This window comes from Triturus cristatus, chromosome 1_1, assembly GCF_964204655.1.
Source record: "Triturus cristatus chromosome 1_1, aTriCri1.1, whole genome shotgun sequence".
Lineage (NCBI taxonomy): Eukaryota > Metazoa > Chordata > Amphibia > Caudata > Salamandridae > Triturus > Triturus cristatus.
This window is the reverse complement of record NC_140579.1, coordinates 430,510,137-430,523,093: the sequence shown is the minus strand read 5'-3', so window position 1 is coordinate 430,523,093 and position 12,957 is coordinate 430,510,137. Positions and strand designations below refer to the sequence as shown.

The 12,957-nt window shown below is 47.9% G+C and overlaps 1 long non-coding RNA gene across 1 annotated transcript in view; it reads right to left on the bottom strand.

The window, feature by feature from the left end:
* Positions 1-541: 541 nt before the first annotated feature.
* Positions 542-12,957, bottom strand: part of LOC146870378 (uncharacterized) — a 936,295-nt gene continuing 923,879 nt past the window's right edge. The window contains exon 2 of the long non-coding RNA XR_014959381.1: positions 542-2,114. This is a non-coding gene — a long non-coding RNA (uncharacterized LOC146870378). The remainder of the gene's footprint in view (positions 2,115-12,957) is intronic.

Here is a 12,957-nt window from a genome sequence, read left to right as displayed (position 1 = left end):
CCAGATACCCTCTGACGCACAGCAGGGCAGAACTATCAGACGGACCAATGAGGCCCTGAGAAAATAAATACTATGCACTAGGGCCCACACCTGACAACATAAATGGGGGAATGGATTGGCATGGCCAACGCAAAATGACGTCACGGGGGATGTCACGTGACAGGAAATAATGCACCCTCCATATCATACTCTTCAGGAACGAGCGTATTTTACAGGCAAAACAGAGATGGAACAGTTCTATGTAGAGCAAATGTGTGCATAAAGGTAAGTATCGATGCACATGCCATGCATTTATGTATTTAATTATTCATTGGCAGTTTTATCTGGCGCCGACAGGACCTGTGGGTGAAAGAACGCTTCAGGAAACAAAATTTTCATACAAATAGCAGACAGGAAATATAAATAACTTTCAAAGGTAAAGTACAGGGTCATAAGATAAATAGTATAGCGATACCCAAGCAGTTGTAGCCGTGTCTGCGAAAGTGAAACATTGAAGGCTTTAGAAGACTATATTGATTAAAAAAACACACATGCAATTATAAACATTTTATGATTTGTTTAGTTGAAACATAAACTAAGTACAATCCTTCTGACCAATTACAAATAAAACAAGGTATGAATACAGTTTCTTAGCAAACTAGCCATGTTATTATAATTTATAAAGCACACACATCAAGTTGATATCTTAAATGACACAAAGTCAAAGGCGATTCATTTCATTACCTTAAAACAATTGACAGACTATACAAGCTTACAAATACTATTATTCTATCAGATGCCACAGCTACAAAAAAAATGTCCTTGCTAAAATCCCACTGCCTTTTCAACCCTTTTCTGCAGGATATTAAATCTGTAAATATCTGGGCACTCTTGGTGTCAACAGTTTGTATCCAATGTTCATAATGTAAGAATTCAGGAGAACCTTTCAATTCGGCTTCGAAAACGTTCGGCTAATAAAACAAGCCCTATAATATGGAGCGTGCATCACTCGTTCCATGTGTGCGCCCATAGGCCATTCATTACGTGCAGTATTTGCAAGTCCCTAATCCCCTGTAGGTTCCTAGTAGTTTATGCGCTCCACGTTCTTTTGGGATGGATCGTGCAATTTGTGGGCATCCGATAGGGGGCATCAGGTGTGTGAGCGACCACAAAAGAGGCCCTGGCTCCGTGCCGGCCTTTTAAAGGACACCCCATGTTCAGCCTCACCCCACCCCACCCCATCCACTGCGGAAGCCATGAGCCATTAAACAGAGGTGGACACACTGCCCATCCTATCTAGCCGGGGATGAAGACCAGGATGCTGCCCCCACTCTAGGCTATCCCCTGAATGGGACTGTCCAGCTGCAGGTGTTGCTTGGGGGAGCCCACTGACACCGAACGATGCATATTTACACCACTGGATTTCTTTAACCAAATGCATTTTGGGTTTTGTGGTTTATTTTACTTCACTGGAAGCAATTGGACTAACTATCAAAATACAATGGCGTATAAATACGAACAGATCTGGTTGCTTCCTCGCATCCAAACTATAAAGTGAGAAGAAGAAGAAAGAGAGCCCGGGGAGAAGCCTCTGACTGTCTGGGAATGTGGAAGAAGGCAGGTAGAGGGTCTTGTTGAACAATTTAACTGAATTAGTGTACAACTCCAAGATTACAAAAAAAACGTCCCTCACCTAGTCACCTGAACTTCAAACAGCAGCACAAGTGCAGTGACCGCGCGTGGCGGATTCTCACCGAGGGACTAAAAAATTAGCTAGCATTCGCGCCAAGAATTTTCAATTCTATTAAGGACACGGAGGCGAGGATTATGCTTCTCTTTCTTATATTTGCTACTCACAGCAGCCAATGAACAACGTTTTGTATGCAAATAAAACTACATTTCCCATGATGCTCGTCCATACATCACATCCTGTATAGCCCCATAAGAGCCACAGTATCCTGTTTCTCCTCCTCTTTCTTTGCTCGAACATAATAATCAATAACATTAATACTTTAGTCCAAAATAAGGAATATGAGTCCAATAATCATCCTCCAACGTGGCAGAACCATATCCAAACTGGAATTTTACGTCTTCTAAACCAGAAGTACACCTGCTCCGTCTTCTTTTCCCAGAACCTGAAAGGAATGAGACAGGGAAAACCTGTAACTTCTGCTTACACAGAGTATCAAGTACATGCGGGTTGGTAATTATTACCAATATTGTAATAAACCGGGTGGGATAATCCTCGCCTCCGTGTCCTTAATACAATTGACAATTCTTGGCGCGAATGCTAGCTAATTTTTTATTCTATTACAGGACCGGAGGCTTCGGATTATGCTAGTTTAATGCTTATCCAACACAACTACAGTCATATCACCCACCAGTTTAATAATAAACTGTTTAAATATAGAGTGAGAAAATCAATCAGTAGATCTTGAAATATCCTGTACTATGGGAATCAGCAAACAATATTGAGAGATATGGTCCCACTAACAGACTGTCTCAAACATTTGGTTATGGATATCGTATCCTGGCATAACTGCCATCAACCACCGGCTATAATAGCCGTAGACATATGTAAAGTTTCTATAATGTAATCCATAGTTATAGCACAACAATTATATCACAACCTCAGGTAGTAACACCAAGTAATCTCCCTTGTAAACCTTGAGGCATGGAAACCACAAGTAATTTGCATTATTTGGAAAACATAATGTGAACAGGCCTTGACCAGATGTAATTCTGACATTAATTATAATGAAACTTCCTGGAGTAGGTACCGTACCTGTAAAATCATGGGCCTGTCCCGTCGTCGGAACACCGAAAGGTAGAAGTCTCGTAACACAGCCTGACGCTAGTCTATTCCTTGTCGACATATTTTTGTTGGCCACTTTTCAAAGAAGAAAAGCGAGAGAACCTTCCACAGAGGATTATTCTGGTCTGGGTTTTTATGCTACCCATTGCCTTTCAACAACTCCCAGAAAAAACCGACGCAAGCCCACCAATTTGCCTGTATCTAAAATGACCTGCATAAATGGCCAAAAAGGCAGCTGCGAAGTGAACGTCACGCAAATCTGAATTACATTACCTGATGAAACATACACAAATTAGGAAAATCAGCCCTCACGGAGATAACCCGACGTGTACATACCAACAAACGCGATCTTCCGACGCCGAAAAAATATTGTTTTTGCGTGGAAGGACCCAGGGTTGTTAAATGAACACCGACAGTGTGTCCGAAAAATGTAGATCATAGCAAAAAAAAATGTTTTAAAAAATATATACCACCTGGGGAAACTGAAAGTACAGCCCTGACATGTTTCGAACCCTGACCCTGTGCCACCAAAGGCGCCAGACAAACGTTTGAGCTATAGTTCCTTGGTATATCATAAAGGACCACTGCCCCAATTCACCATGCGCGCCTCTGCATGAAATGGAATGTTGTAAAGGGTCACAGAGAACTCGGAGTCGGACGCCGTCGACTCAAGGAGTACGGAAAAACAAAATGGAGACTTCCCTACAAGAGTTGTAAAGATCGCTTCCGCTAATCAATGCAATTTTGCGTCACCTTCTCCGAAATGTGGATGGAATGGAGGAAAAAATAGTTCAGTCCCACAGACAGTCGTGAGACAAGGCATACATCCTTTACCCCATGGATTTTATCTCCAGCCGAACGTCTGTGATGAATCAGTCCTGCCACTAAAAGGTCTGCGGAGCAAGAACCCAAAAAGGCTTCCAACCACTGAATGTCCTTCGGGTGAAGCTGCCACCTACTGCCATCTGGAGATACCAGAATTACCAGTCCGCCACTGCGCCCTGTTGCTATGGATTCTATTCCGTAAGGACTTAAATCTGATACTTCCGGCAGAATGCCAAAAGTCTGTGACCAAATCCGCTAGGAACATGACCTCGTACCCTTTGGCTTGCCGATGGCTCTCACAACCGAGATATTACACGAGGTGAGAAGTACGTGGCAAGAGACCTATGTGGAAAAAGACTCGAAATGACTGGAGGGTAGGAAAAGAACAGTTTGACAGACTATGCTAAGCGCCCCACTACTCCGGCAACTGACCGAAATGGAACCCTCTGCATGCGTAACGTCAGAATGGGCTCCATTGAAGCTCCCAATTAGGAGCTTGTAAAGCATAGCTGATCTGGGAGTAAGGAGATAACTCTGGAAAAAATCAAAGCCAAGCGACACAAGTGTATTGAAGTGAATAGCCGAAAAGACCATTACAAATTGTAATCCCGAGGGCAAATTGGAATCCGAAGAGGAAATCTGACATCGGGAAAGATGAGAGGCTAAGGTCTATGTCTGTGTTAAGATAAACACACACATATATATACACATGCATACACATCTACATATACATCCCGTTAAACCCGAATGGGAGGACGCCCTGTTCCCTTGAGGGAGCAATCACCTAATTAGAAAGTTGGAGGAGAGTATATAATTAACCCTCTAGTTCGTCATTGGAGCAGCCGCCAATGACGGGAAGGAAAAACTGGTGACCACAAGATGCTCTCTCGAAAGCCATATAGTAGAAATCTGTGGAACATGGTGGGAAAGCATTTGCTAAGACAAACAGAATCCCTAAACGGTCCACAAAGGACCGGCCTCGTGAAAGACCCTCCGAAGTCCAGAGGGTGTGACCAAAGGTTAACTATGTCTACATATCATAGATGCGACCCGTAACTAAGCTGTCCCAGATGGGGTCCGTCGCCACGGGTCAGCGCAGTCAGAACATCGAAGTTGACCATCGCTGCTTGTGTCCGGCCCTGACCAGGAGGTTGTCCTGGCAACCTGCCAGCTCCGGGAAACCCTTTCTGAGATTTCTTGTACAACTAGCAAGTAAAGAAGGAGACCGGCGTTGACGCCGGAGGACTCTTCCACCGTAACCAGTGTATCCGGCCGCAGTTCTCGAACTATAACTATTGTGCCCTTATCTAAGCCCCGTCGAGCGTGCGCGGATGCCCTAATATTTGTCATGTTGAATGATATAGAGAAAAACATGCCCAAGGAAAAGTGACTCAAGAATGATGGGCGTCAATCAAGCCTTGCGTCCCCGAGCTAGGGGCTGGTACATCTGGGGCCCGGTTGACCTACTCAAGGGCGTGTAGATCCTGAGCGTCAATATAATTATTTCAGGAGTGTGAGAAGTTGGCCTGATGTATGATGTCACTAGTTCTAGTGTACACCTTATATCAGTCCAAATACCCTTATGGTGATTGGTTGTAAAGTCAACCTTATAGACCAGCTATCCTAGTGGTAGCATGGACAAGAGCAGTCTTAGGCTAAACTCTGAATGGCATGTGAAGCCAGCTGTGATACCATATATAATTCCTTGAATACCAAATGAAAGGACACCACAACAGATATATATATAAAATAAAGTGTATTTATTCTAGTCAAACCCTCAGCACTCTTTATGAGATTAGAGGTAAGTACAACACAGTCTTATTTAAGCATACATTAAGTCACACAGGTAAGTAATACAGTTAGGCCCTAGGGGCCACGCAAACCATATACTAAGTAAGTGGTATAAGAACCACTGTCACGGAAATAGAATAGGCCTAGGCCTAGGGAATCGCTGGGGCTACACTACACTAGCGTTAGTTAGGAAGTGGGAGGCCCACGGGATTCATGTGCAGAGTGGAAACACTCACGCGTAATGCGTAAAAGTCAATAGCAATAGTACAGTTTAGAAAACGGTAGATTTAGGACACTTCCGGAGTAGCTAGGAAGTTGAGACTTGAAAACTAGACACTAGGATAGTCACTATCCTGATGAGCACCGGAGTACCCAAGTTACCTAGCCCACAGGCTGCGGGTGCATAGGGGTGAAGATGCGTCGTTTTCGTCGTCGACTCCTATGGATGCCTGAAGAAAGATGCTGACAGGCAGTCAGTGAAGAGTGTCCGGTGGATCCCAAGGCTGGGATCAAGAAGAGAAGAAACCTGCAAGCAGAAGGGACAGAGTCAAGGTCACTAGCCAGTGACCACGTGGAACCAGGAAGGAACCAGGCGATGTCGTGAAGATTGCAGGTGAAGGTGAAGCTTGTCGCTGCAGCCAGGAGGACCAGGAAGCGTCGAGGACGACCAGGACCAGGAGGCGAGCTGTCCCACGAAGGCTCTTGCTGTCGGCGGCGTCCAAGTTGGACTAGGACTCACCAAGCCTTGGCAAGCGGAACCCACGAAGAACGGAGGACTTGCTTCTGGTGCAGACCAGGAAGGTCTGGGGTGCTTCTTCTTTGCAGAGAAGCGGGAGCCAGTCTGGAGGAGCCAAACCAGCGCAGAAGATTTCAGGGTGCGTCGTCCCAAAGGCCACTAGCCAGCGGGCAAGCAACCGGACAGACGCGGCAAGCAGGAAAATGCAGAAGGGCCCCACGCAGGACTCGTGGAGTGTGGGGGGCTGATCTTCGGTGCAGATGGTGCTTGGGGTTGGGGCTTCTCAATCCCCGGTGCACAACTTCGAGGGTACCTCAGAAGCTGCGCTTTAAGTTACTAGCCACTTTTTCCAGGTAGCCGGTCCCACGTCGCTCGTCGCCTCCACGGATCTCAGCTTTGCTGTCGATGTGGATCAGGGTCGGAGAAGTCTGGAAGTCAAGGCTCTGGTCGGGCTCTGCAGTCGGTTCCTCGTAGAACGTGGGCAAAGCAAAGGGTAGTCTCTTGATGGTGCCTGTTTGCACAGGGTAGCCACTCCTTGGCTACAAGGGAGATTCTTCAGTCTTCTTCTTTCGTCGAATGTCGAAGGTCCAGAGTTTCTGTTCAGTTTTGCAGGTTCAGGATAATCTAAAGTCTTGAGGCCCAACTCCCACTCTTATACTAATCTGGGGGGCTGGGATACCTGCTAGGTCACGCCTTATGGGTGGGACCTGGGAGGGGGTGGTTACACCCACTTCCCTTTGTCCAGTTTCGCGCCAGAGCTGGGGCTGGAGTGCCCCAGCGCCGGTTTGAACTGGACTATGCAAGGAACACCTTGTGTGCCCCAGGCATGTCTCATTCCTTTCAGCCCACCCTGCCCCAATACACTAAAGGCTGTCTGGGGAGGTGCTAGCACCTCCCCAAGCAGGAAACCTATTGTCCAGGCCTCCCTGGCTGGGATCACTCCCAGCAGCAGGAGGTCAGACTTGTGTCTGTGGCAGCAGCATCCATTTTGTGATGCTGAGGCTTTGGTTAGAGTTAAACAGCAAAGTAGGATTTTAACATGTCTCTCCCTCTAGAAGGGAGGAATAATATCCTCATCACCAGAAATGGTATGGGGGTATTATTCCAAAGTGTTAGACACCTTACACGACATGTTTTGATAAAGCCAAACCATAGTTACCATAACCGTTTAAGATTATAAGGCACTTTAAGAGTATATGGTAGGCTATATCATAGAACAGCTATAAGGACATGGTTCCGAAAGCTGCAGACAGGCTCAGCTCATGCTAGAGCACCATCTCACATGTTACCAAGCACTCTGCCTCCAGGATTGTTAAGGCCTGCCATAGGAGTGACTGAGGTACACATGTGTCTATATATAAGGGTAGGTATAGGCATACTATATCTAAGCAAGGGGTGATTACACGACCTTGCCCCAGCTGAGTGATCAGCCAGTTGTGTCTGATTGGAAGGCCAGACCAGGGGTGGCATAATACATGCTGCAGCCCCTGGGAGGCCTAGGGTACACCTATGCCCTGGGTACCTAGGGTACACTGTACAGGGTCCAATAAGGTGATCCTTACCAATTGGTTATGTACCTAGGGTACATGGAGTCCATTTTAAAGAGAGAGCAGACAGCCTGAGACCCTGAATGGCAGGATCTCAGGCCAACTAAGTCGAAAAACCAGCTAGACACTAGGCAAAAAGTTGGGGGTAACCATAGTCAGATATCCACCTTCCTACAAGGAGCCTTGTGCGCTCCGTTCGAATAGATCACATCCTCCTTATATATCTCACCCATGCGTTGCCATGGGGTGTCTGTATTCAATATAGTAGTGCCAAGCACAGCGTAACGGAGGAGTAGAGGGGGAGCCAACCCTGTGCACACGAGAATTGAAAATTATTAATGTAGCAGCTCCTCAGCAATGCTGTAGTCCAAATTATTCCAGCCCCAAGGGCGTCAAGCCATATTGAAATACCAGGAGCGTGTGCGCACTCCAAGGGCCAGCCGATTGTTGCAGCCGGGAAGGCGTACCAGGAAAAAACTGCTCCATGTAAAATTACGAGGCACTATGAACCTCGGAGCAGAGAGGGGGCGCGTGCAACGTGCGTAGGCCAAAAGCGTCCAAAAGTAGCCCAATTGGGCTACGCACATCGGAGCGGTATGGCTCCATAACCGCACTCGGCAACGAGAGAAAGCCTTTGGCGGGCAAGCGCGAGACCGCGCAGCGAACAGAAACACCTATATGGAAGTGTCAGGAATAAACTAATTCAGAAACCACAGAATTTTGAACAGTTAACCCTGAGAGTCTAAGACCCTAACCATTAGGCCACAGTGCCTCTCGTAACCTCTTGAGTAAATAGCCACAGTGACTCACTGGGAACGCTGAAAAAACAGTGCAGTCTTGCCGCTCTTTGTGAGAGCACTTTGATTCTGTGCTCGGCCGGGCTAAGTCTTTTTTATGCTGAGCACGCGCATGCCCAATTAGTTACGCAGCAAGTAAGTGGCAGCGCGGCATGTCTGTTCCCGCGGGAGTGACCTTATTCTGGGTCCGGGAGGGCCAAACTTACTAGCGCTAACGCGCCCACACAAGCAAGTGCAATATTGAATAGTGACAACCTTCATTATAGTAATACCAAGCCCAAAATTCAACACAGATTCAAAAATAAATACAAAGGCAATTTTTTTTACTTTGAAGTACAACCAGGAGAACCTGGATTCGAACCCTGAACGTTTGGAACAGGAGTCAGAGACCTTAACCACTAGGCCACATTGACTCATTGTAAGCACAGTATCGTAAAATTAATATTGCCTGCATCTGTAATCGAAGAACAGAGACATTGAAACACTATGAATTGAACACTTGCCCTGAGGGCAAAACGCTACCAACTGCAGCGCGGCACTTTGATGCCAGCGGGAATTAATTGAGGCCCGATCGGGCCGCCCGCGTCAAAGAAATTCGCTGCTCCCGGCGGGGAGCGCCTAAACTTGAAAATGCTCCCAGCAGGAGCCGTCGAACAGTGCTGGAGGCTCGGAGACACAGCGCGATAGGAGCGCTGGTGTCAGAGCACTCCGCAACTCAGTGGCACACAGCGCGATAATGCGCCCCTCTGCTCCCGGTGGGAATCGCACCAATATTTGCCGGCAGAAGCCTTCCAACACTGCCGGAAGCTCGGTAAACACAGTGCGGTACTAGCGCTGGTGTCAGAGCCCTCCGCAGTCAAGCGCGCGCGACACACAGCGCGAAATCGCGTCCATAAAATAAAACATTAAAACAGTAAACTCAGCGCGATAAACGCGCAAGCACTACTCACAATAATGGTTATAAACAATCACCATTAACTCAATAAAACAATTCATATTAGCCAGTAAACCTAGTACAATTCTTGAGCTCTTAACTTTCTGCATGAGCAGCAAAGAAAGAGGAGGAGAAAGAGGATACTGTGGCTCTTATGGGGCTATACAGGATGTGATGTATGGACGAGCATCATGGGAAATGTAGTTTTATTTGCATACAAAACGTTGTTCATTGGCTGCTGTGAGTAGCAAATATAAGAAAGAGAAGCATAATCCGAAGCCTCCGGTCCTGTAATAGAATCTGTCAGAATACCTTGCACATACCTCACCCATCCCCACAGACAGGGAACGCGAAGTCTGTTTACCTGAATGGAAAAGAGATGCCCAGAGATGCACAAAAGGAAAAGCACACGCGTGTGCGATTCCAGGCTCCGTTTCTGGACCCCGTACAAAAGGACTCTCGCTGCGCGCAAGACCTAAAAACGGCAGGCTTAGCTATGTTAATCAAAAAAATATACTACAAATGAAAATCACCTGGGGAGACCAGTATGTTCTCCTTCAAACCGGCAGGAGACGAAAATCTCTCTTTTAAACATCTATGCTCATAATGTAGGACAGGACAATTTTTTGATGGCTCTACTGGGGGATTTTGGCTATCTACTACAGGGAGACATAGTAGTAGGACGAGATCTTAATTTTGTGTCGGACAAACACTTCATACAGGTCAAATCCCCAAAGGAAGCTACATAGAACAGCTAGTCACAAACTAAAAACAAAAATGGAAGAGCTACGGTGGTGGATGCTTGGAGATCGATACAATCTGCAATCAGGGATTACGACTTCTTCTCGTCCACTCAACGGTCACATAAGAGAATGGACTACCTGTTCCTTGACAAGAGAATGACGGAATGAGTATGAAAGATAGAAATAGGGAGGCGGGGTGGGAGGAGGGCGTTATGGCCTGGTTCTTGCAAATGGAGGACGCATGAGCCTGGAGCTCCACGCCAGTTCAGCCTTTTCCTGCTACATTTCTGCCTGCCTCGCCCGCACAGACAACTCCTCGGGTCTGCCACAAGCCGGGGGCATAGAGAGGAAGAGTCAGTAAAGGCTTTAGGTGACGCAGCTGGGAAGTCCCTGCATCGGCGGTGGTAAACTCCAATGGTCCAGACCACTAGTGAAAGACTTGAAGCTAGGGAGGCAAGCCGCTCCACAGCTGGAGGAGCATTGCGGCTTCGCAAGCACAGCTGACGCTGGATGCAGAGACACTGCTATAGGGGGCACGTGCAGAGCAGCCGAAATGAGTGAGACCTGTGCTTACAGAACAGAGGTCGAGCTAACACCCAGACAGAGGGACCAAAAAATAAACAGAGAAAATAAAAAGAATATACTGTGGAAAAAAAAACACACACAAAAAAAAGAAGTCCCGAGGCCTCACCTCCAGGCTATTTTAGGCCTCATCTTAGCAACTGCGACGGGAGCCTAATACTGTGGCCAAGTGAACAGACTGATGACCATGCCGAAGGGGCTCCTGATGTATTGTACTGGGCTGAGGATTCCCTCCTGCGATTGCCCTGAAGATTAGCAGGGACGCCAGCAGTGAGGCCATGCAACTCGAGAGCAGACCGGTTGAAGCTAAAGCCTGGGAGGCCCTGTTGCACCTGATTGCAGTCCCTTGCATTGGGGCCCTTTCTTGGTCCCTGCTTCCTTGCTCTTGGGGGGCCCACGCAGTGCAAGACATCATAATACGGCTTAGGTGTGGCACTATGAGGCCCTGGAATTGGGACAACGATGCCTGAGACCTGCAACTGGGGTGGACACTGTGGAACTGTAGAGTGGGTGAGTGGCACTACCTACCACCCTACCCCCACAGCCTCTGAAGACTCAGGGCTGGCACTGAGGCAGAGACCTGAGGTCCAGATTGGTACCCGACACTGGTTTGCTTGGGGGTGCTCACGGTTCCCGACAGGCGCTGGGTGATGACAGGGGACTCAGGACTTAGGCTACTGGCTGGCCAACAGAGCTGGGGAGCGGATTCCACTGCCTCAGAGGACCTGCTCTGCCTGCCAGGGGTGGACTCACCTGGTCGCTTGTACTGTGGGACCGTGGCTGAGCAGCACAACAATGGGCAAGTCTCGGGTGAGGGGTTCTGACCCACCGATTGAGTCACTGGAGACACCAACTAAAGAGGGAGCACATCAGGGAATGCTGCGGAACAGTTGTCCTCTGCACTACAACTGATGCTAGATACAATCCTGGCTGCCACTGCAGATTCTAGGGACACTCTGCAGGCCCAAATACATAGTGTCAACAGAGTTGAGCTTGTTACGGGCAGACCATTGGGAATTAGCTGACAAAGTAAAACAGGCAGAACTGGTGGTTGTCCATCTTTAGCCAGAGCAACAGGCCCTTTAGCACCAGGTGACTGATCTTACTGAACAGGTGAAGATAGTGGATAACAGGGCAGAAGACGTGGAGGGCTGTAGCTGGCACAACACTGTGCGGATCATAGGGCTGTCTAAGGAAGCAGAGAGCAACGACATGGTGACACACCTTGAGAACTGATCGAAAACACAGACCGCCTGATGGGCCTTTCTCCCTACTTTGCCCTTGACCGTGCTCACAGAGTTCCTGCAAGGCCCCAGGGGAGGTCTCCAAGACCAGTAGTTGTTCAATTACTACACTAACTGGATTGTAACACCCTGCTTCAAAAAGCACGGACAGACGGCCCCGTCCAAATTGAGAATGCAGCAGTCACTATGTTTCCAGACTTTACTGTGGCAGTGCAGGCTAAGCGGGCTTCATTTCTGGAGATCAAATGTGTGCTGAGACAAGAGGACTTTAGCTGCTCCCTTTTGTTCCCTGCCAGACTGCGGGCTATGCTGCAGGGGAATATGCATAACTTCTTAACTCGCATGGAGCCCTGGGAGTGGCTGGATAAGTACAGAGCTGAGGGAACTGCTGAGGGTGCGCTGGAGCAGCGATCTCGCCCACCAAAGAGACAGCAGAGGAGGAGTGGAAGCAGAGCACATATAGACTGGGCACAGGGACCAACAAAAGCCCAAGCGGATCAAGAAAAATCAGCAGCCATGCTCGCAACAAGTAGCCCCACCTGTAGCAACCTGACTCAGACACTGTGACCCATACAAATGGCTGTTCTGTGGACTCTGGCTTGGATGATATGGCAGATAGTTTAACACGTGTGACTCCTCAAACAGCGAAGGACTTACTTTAAACTTTAGCCTGTGAGATGGTAAGGTGGGGGAAACAGGTGGTGTGGCGGTGAGTGGAGATTCCTATGTGCTCCACTGGGACCCTGGGCCCCTATGCTGGTCCTGGGGTGTGTTCTCCCTGAATGTGGGCGAAAGCCTTTGAAAATTATCTATTTTTTCTTCCCTTTGCTTTGAAGAATGCCTGGGATGAAAGAATATGCTAGACTGTGGGAAGGTATGACTCGGTCTTCCATTTTCTGTTTCTGATTTACTGAAGTGCGGTTGGGGGACTGTAATATTGTTCGGCTTGTGCAGATGTTGAGGG